We start from the raw sequence: 7,346 nt of genomic DNA on the forward strand, positions 1-7,346 counted from the left end.
TCATGAGGGTCTATGTCCCAGCGATCGGAAAGTGACCTATACCAATAATTTTACAAACTGAAGGCGATCCTACAGATTTCTAAAGACTGAAGTGCTCAATTGTTTTATCAACGTCTGCCTGATTTGACAGCCTGGGGTGAAACTGTTCAAGAGAATACATTTTTGAACATTTAACGCGTTTCTGAAGGCGTTGCTTTGAATTACGGGGCCCACAAAAAGCAGCTGAATGTCAAACGCCGCCTAGGTAGGCTTTCTAGCAAGACAGCTGTGTTGCGTGGAAAATCGCTCCGCCGGTCGATCGCTGGCGCCGCTGACTTGACAGGCGAACTGTTCAAACTTATAGCTACTGACCACACCTGAAACACTGAATTGCGCATGATCAAGGCAGAATTTCTCTAACACTGAGCACTGGTAGCTATCGATTTCGCGCCCAATAGTGTGAAAATCTGTCCTCACTTCGATCATTGATACGTCCACGGTTGAACATGTATGCGCCTCGGGGTACGCCAGCCGTTGGAACATGGATGCGTGGTTGTAGCAACGATCACTTGCATGGCACACTCTGAAAAATTCCAAGTCAGCTTCTGCAACGAAATGTGCAGCGCACATTTTCTACCGCGTACCTAAGTCCGGCGATGCTAGCGATGCATGCATATCGATCCCGATCGTTTCAAAGCTGCGCGGCCGTTCAGTCGGGTCATGCTAACCTCGCGCTTCCGGCTTTCCGGTTGTGCACTCTTGCGGTGCGGTGCAGTAGGTCTTCGCCTTGACGAGTCGATGTGCAGCTCGCCGCAGTAGTAGCGCAGGCCTCTAGTAGATTCGGCATGTCTTCTGCCACGGCTCTGAGGTAGAATTTAAACGAAGAATTTAGCTAGAAACACCCTGTTTCCTCGGTCTGCATGTGAGGAACGAGCATAATGCCATTTCACATACATATTTTGGACTGCCGAATGTTCTGCACGGCGAGGTACGTGTGTGTGTTGTGCCGGCGCTAGATCTTCGGAGATCGATGCAGGACCTAAGACAGCGTAAATGCTAAGAATAGCTCGCTCGCATTACGGACAGATCGAGGTGATAGTTTAGTGCGAAGCGAAAGCTGCTCGTAATGTGCGTATCTCGATGCCAGCTGGTGGAGCTGGTGCAGTACGTAGCATCGCCTGCAGATGTGCGTGACAGCGATGCTTGCCGTACACAACCCTAAGTGATGACCGCGATTTATGTTAGAACGGATGCACTCTTCGTAGCACCTCATCGAGATCATAGAGGATAAGATTCATTCACGCGTAGCAAGCGGAATGTGGCCGCGTTCGACGTGCATATAGCCATGAGCCTGTATATCGACGTCCGCCGTATCTTTACGAGAATCGAATGGATACGTCGGACGTACCTTTAGACACTTCGATAAAATATATCTTGTCCGTTTTCTGGTCGAGTGTTTTGTCGTCAGCTTTCATGGCTCTGTACAGAACATCGCGGAGTATTGCTGTATTTTTCGGTTGACACTCGAGTTTGCAGCGCTGAATTTTGTTGCTCGTGTCTGTTGTCTCCGACGTCATTGCTTCGTTCTGCAGTGTGTAGAGCGGCAGTATGCTGCTTTGCGCTACCAAGGAGAAAGCGTCGACTGCAGTGTCTGATACAGCGCGTTGCACAATTAGAGGCGCGCTGTAAAATGCTTCTCCCAGTTAAACCGCCGGATCCTCGCAGTTCAAATTTCGCACAGAAATGGTATTTTGTCGTTAGTATTTTTGATATCAAATTTGTTTGGGGTACTTACCTGATTCAATCGCCGGATACGGTTTCGAAGCAAAAGAAACCACTGCACCGCGGAGTAAGATAAGGGCCGTGGAAAGTCAGGGGCACTTCCGTCCCGTCTAAAGCCTGGCTCATATGCAAGCGAAAACGCTAGTGATTTCTGCCGCGGCGACGCAAAAACCTGTTCCCAGCTGTCGCAGCGGCTCGAGCGACGTAGTTCGTTGGAAATTTTTCGCTCTTGTCGCTGCCGCTCGCCGCTCAGTTCGCTCAATCGCTTGCATGTGAACCAGCCTACAAGCGGGGGCGAAAGGAGAAAAGAAAAATTTGGAGGACGCTTAAGCTTCGCCTTCAAGAGTGGAACGCGATAGCGTTATTGCACCTCGTTCGCACCGCCCACTCATTCGCTCGGTATGCTCTTGAGTCACATAAAGACGTAGTATTCATACTCAACACTTCTAAGTGCACTGTACAACTTTTTTCTAATTATTTGTTCAAACAAGTGCTTCTCAGAATCTACATTATCGCACTGTGTTGTGCACACTACAACATTTCTTGCTCCCGTGTTCCTTTAGCGTTCACACGCACTGAGTATGTCGGTCAGTGAGCACACACATACACACACACCAAACTGGCATTTTCACTCATCGTAGTGTAAGTCATTTTGGACTCCTTCAAATCGCTCTTCTGGCATGACACACCTGGATGAATGTCGTTCGTTGTCTTCAAGAGCACTGTCACCACGCTATGATTGCGGTAGTGTGAACAGCAACAGCACCCGTATCAGCATCATCCGGATTGGCATGCCCTCTGAATTCGTCAATTGGTGCCTCCTGGGCATCCTCGCACCGGTACTTGCGCGGCCCGAAGGGGAGAAGCGGGTGAACGAAGATAGTGATCTAAAGAAAGGAAAGACGCTTGATTCTACAACCCGTGAGGGTGCACGGCGAAACGTCAGGGGCGAGTGGCGCGCCACGTGTCGGGGCAGCGCCGCACATTGCGAGGAGGGGTTCTTCTGTGTTTGCCGCAAGATGGCTCTGCATGTGCGCAGAGCGCAGAAGAAATGTAGCGGAAACGTACTTCGCTACTCGTGTAACTGCGACTTCTGTAAGTAACATGCTCATAATTACCGATATACACCGCAGTATACATTCTAATGCAACACCGCATTCACTAGAAGCGCTTTTGTACCGCTTTCAAGCATCGAACTCGTGGCTGAGTGCTTTGTAGAACGCCGCGCTTAAGGCGGGGGTCCCACGGTGGCCATCTTGGAATTAGTTCAAATTCTGCCACCAGGCTACGCCACTGATTCAGGACTGAGAAAGTGCCTATTGGCCTTGCCCCCAGTTGGCCGAGGGGCCCAACCATTGCTTTGTAGAGAAGCTTTCTTTTGTTGGAGGGTGGGTTTTCAAAGCCCCATTCTTCTCCCAGCCGTGCGCAGGGGGAAGCGTTCACCTGTTCTTAGCTTGACTACTGCGGATAGCAGGACTGCGGGGTGCTAGCTTGCCTTACCACGGCTGAACTTGAGCGGCGACGCGGACCGCCGCCGCTCGATTCGGCCATGACCGAATGTGCGTAACGTAAATGAAAAGTACCACCTCGTTTTGTTGTTCACTGTTCTGGATAGAGTGGAAGCTTGAGCGAGTTGATGATACATAGTCGATATATGTTCAGGATAGCTCAAGTGTATACCAAAAAAGGAAAGGTGCGATATGATGGAAGATATTTATGTGGCCTTTGTATACAATACTTTGACTCACAAAAGATTTGCACCACTGCTAAAGGCAGGGGCTCCCTGGCCCATTCAAATGCCCACTGTAATAGGTAATTGTGCTCCGACGCACCCCTCGAATCGGCAAGGGCGACAGTGGGAGCACAATTGCCTATTATAGGTGGTGTGGATAGTGGTTATTCAAACAAAAGGAAGGAAAAGAGTACTGCCGGCCCCTTCAACTGCTATCTAAAATCTGAAGCGCCCAAGCTGCAGCCGGCGGGAAAGCAAAATGATGGGGAGAGGAAAGCAAGGGGAAGTGCAGTGGGGAGCTATAACAAGAAATTACAGGGGGAGCTTTGTACATTAGTTACAAAGTACAAAAACAAAAAGGGAAACGCGTTTGCCTCGCTCGCGCGCAAGTGTCCAAGTGCTCTTGGTCCATGGCGCCCAGGCCTTTCACAGTACTAAAAACATTTTGTGAGACGAAGTATACATCTTTGGTGGTTTCGTCATGAACTCTGGCTGAAATCGACACCTGTATTGTCTTTCCTTTGATACCCATCTTTTGAGCTGTTATCGCTTTTGAAGTTATGGCATTTATAGTAGGATATTCTTGCGAGCTCTCTGGTGCAGAGCTACTTTTATCAAACGTTATTGCACATAATAAAATTGCAATAAAGTCGGTTTCAATCAACAGTAATCATTTTCTTTTTTCTTTTTTTTTTAGTTCGGGCTTTTCTAACCATAGAAACTGACGTTGGTAACCTAATGAGCTGAGAAAAGGGCGATGGCCAATTTCATTTTACCTTAGAGAGGACAGTCGGCATTGCGAAATAGGTGTGAAATACCTACCAAAAGGGTAAGCACCACGCAGCTGCCGCAATGCATTCAGGCTAAATTTTGGGGGAAATGAATTGGAGAGGGGAGGGTAGCAGACAGTTATGAGGCAACGTCGCCAGTAGAAGCGGGTTAGTTTCGCAAGCGCGTTAGACCGCTCCTTCTCGACCCTTCCCCTTTGAATCTCCTCTGTACTCTTCATTGGTTAGATGTACGCCTTTGCTGCATTGCGAATCCAGTGTACTTTCTATATATTTATTTACTTATTTTTTTATTCATTACCAGCATCACCTGCTTTCATAACAAGAATAGAACGGCAATCACTCGTGCTAACCACGGTAAAATGCATAACTGGCTGCCACTGAGGCATTCTTTGGAGTGAAAGGATTCGTTTCTGTGGTTGTATGTGCAACAAAAGAATAATGCAAGACGCCCTTCGGTTACTTACTGCCTCTAGAATTTGTCTGGACATGTACTTCCTCGCGCTGCCCTGATGTGGCCATTTGGCGTGCTGAACAGCCTTCTTTTTTTTTTTTTTAGAGCCCAGCTCTTTGGCGCCCGTTCCTGCGTTTCGCGTCGCCGTCTGCGTTGTCCCTCGTAACCAGCTCCGCAGCCAGGGCAGCGCACGCTCCTGCCACCATTCGCCGCTGCGTGTCCCCCCCCCCCCCCCCCCCCCCTACCTTTTTCCTTTGTGGCGGCGACGGTGTTTTCCGGTGTAAGTGGATCGCGGTGCATACATCCTAAGCCGAAACGCAGAGCCACGTTGACTTGACTCGCTAGCGGCGTCAGCGGCATCAGTCAGTCGCTGCTATCTCTTCGCTGCGCAACGCTCCTACAGGTCCATACGCTGCATTACGCGAACTCCTGATCCACAAAGCTTCCTTCATGACAGTCAAGAACTGTTAGTGGAGTGTTTCTTGAAGAAATACGTGTGAAAAATAAAATAAAAAAGTTGTCTTTGCCTCAATCTATCGAAAAGCTGGAACAGCCAATGAGATATGCTCAAATTTCGCATTAGGAAGTAACGTAATCGTCGGTAATTTTTCTGTTGTAATAAAAGTAGAAAAAAAAAAAACGCGCGTGCTGATATATGTGGGTGTGCGTACTTTCCTTTTCATAACGCGCTGACCGCTTTCTTTTTTCCCTGGTGGGGGTGGGGGTGGAGGCATTTCCATTGAAACACACGAGGCTATATAGTGTTGACGGTAAGCTAACCGCCCCTCCCCCTCCCCCATTTTTGTTTTTATTTAGAATAGCACCTTGGGCGTGTTGCTTATGCATCTTGAGGTGACAGCGCGGAACGTGGACGGGAGCACAAGGTCAGAAGACGACACAACGAATAGATTGATGTTTTAGATTGAGCTCCTTGTGCTATATACAGCAACATGAGCAGGTGGGCTGAAGGCGAATGCACCAGCGCTGGTAGTAAGCGTACATTAGTAATGGTACTCCAGCTACAATAACTACCGCGAGCTCTAGTTTCAAGTCAGTCTGCGCTCTTGTTGCGACATTTTTAGCTATAAGGTGCGTTGAGAAAGCGGACTGCCATACTAGCAGCACTCGAGAGCGTGAGTGCAACATATTTCTGAAATATATTCAAAATATATGTAATGCCTCCCTGAGGGGTAATGTAAATAAAATAAATAAATAAACATATTCTGAGCAATAAGAGCACCAGAAAAGTGCGACATCACGAGCAGTTATCTAAATATGCGCCGCTTTGCAACTAGCACATGTGTTTCTTGACAATGATTTCATAATTTGAAATTTGCCAGCCCCGGAATTCTTTTGACATGTCTGGGGATCGTACAATAAGATGCCCTTTTTGGTTCGTCTGCGGTTCCAATGAAGAAGGGGGGGGGATCGCCCCATTTAGACAAGTACTGGCGAACCTACACCGTTTGCAAACATTGTCCCCACGAATGTGTGAAGGGTTTGTTTCATCATTGATGGAAAAAAGAAAAACAGCCCGAGGAAACAGTACGGAAAATCGAAGAACTGACAAACATGGCTGTCAATCCTCACATTCCTTCTGTAGGTAAACCCTCGTAACTGCCATAAATAAAGCGGGTACTCCAAAGCACTTTCCATGCGCCGCGACGTCAACGCCGCCGTCACGGCAGGCGTCGCAAAAGGGAAATGCACCTGCATGTTCGTGGTGCTGGCTCGCTCACCCTCTCGCGCGGACTGAGAAAATTTGAAAACCGTGAAGAAAACTATTCTGTGAAGAAAAGAAGCAGGGGGAGCTAAGTGGACTTCAGGACTTTCAGGACGAGAAGAACGGAGTAGGGGACAGCCGCGCGGTCCCAACCCCTCGCTAGTTTTCGACGCGTGTAGCACGCGCCAGATATCTGGCAGGGACAGATCACAGCATCAGAGCTCGCGATGCACGCATGCGCAGACCGGCTTTGGCTGACGCGTGCGACGACGTTAGCGCGGCAGTGCATGACGCATGTGTGTTTGGAGTCGGGGCTTATGTATTCCAGTAGTTCCCTTCACCCCACGCCACTTCTACCCCCAACATGACGCAATTTTGGATGTACTTTGGGGAAGTGGTATGCCTTTATACTTTCTTCAATAGCCACACTGAGAGAAAAAACTTGACGAATGCTAAGCAGCACAGGCATCCGAGTGTATTCATTTTCATGTTATACAAAACATTTTCCCAGTGCATGCCCAGATTATTTTGGTCAATTTTGGTCAATCTAGTCTGAATTTACTAGCTTTTGTAGGCTTACAAAAAGCGGCTATGAGCTTTAGGCACACTGTCTCTCTGCAATGCTGTTTCTTGGGCTAGTTGGGGGAGTTTGCTCATTTTGACAAAGCGCAAAAAAGAGGCAGGGATGGTCGAGAGACATGGGACAAAGCGCTTTGCCTGTCCCTCGTGCCTGTATATTTTTAGCCCTTGCCCAAAATGACCAGTCCCTGTCCTTCTCTCTTCCTCTATCATGAGATAAATCATGGTGGCAATTCGTTGACCTCACCCCAATGTTTTGTTGTTTCACTATGCCATGCAGCGTTTCAGCAGGATTAGAGTTGAACAATG

Source organism: Amblyomma maculatum, chromosome 2 (assembly GCF_055883805.1).
Source record: "Amblyomma maculatum isolate TAMU_Amacu chromosome 2, ASM5588380v1, whole genome shotgun sequence".
NCBI classification, from domain to species: Eukaryota; Metazoa; Arthropoda; class Arachnida; order Ixodida; family Ixodidae; genus Amblyomma; species Amblyomma maculatum.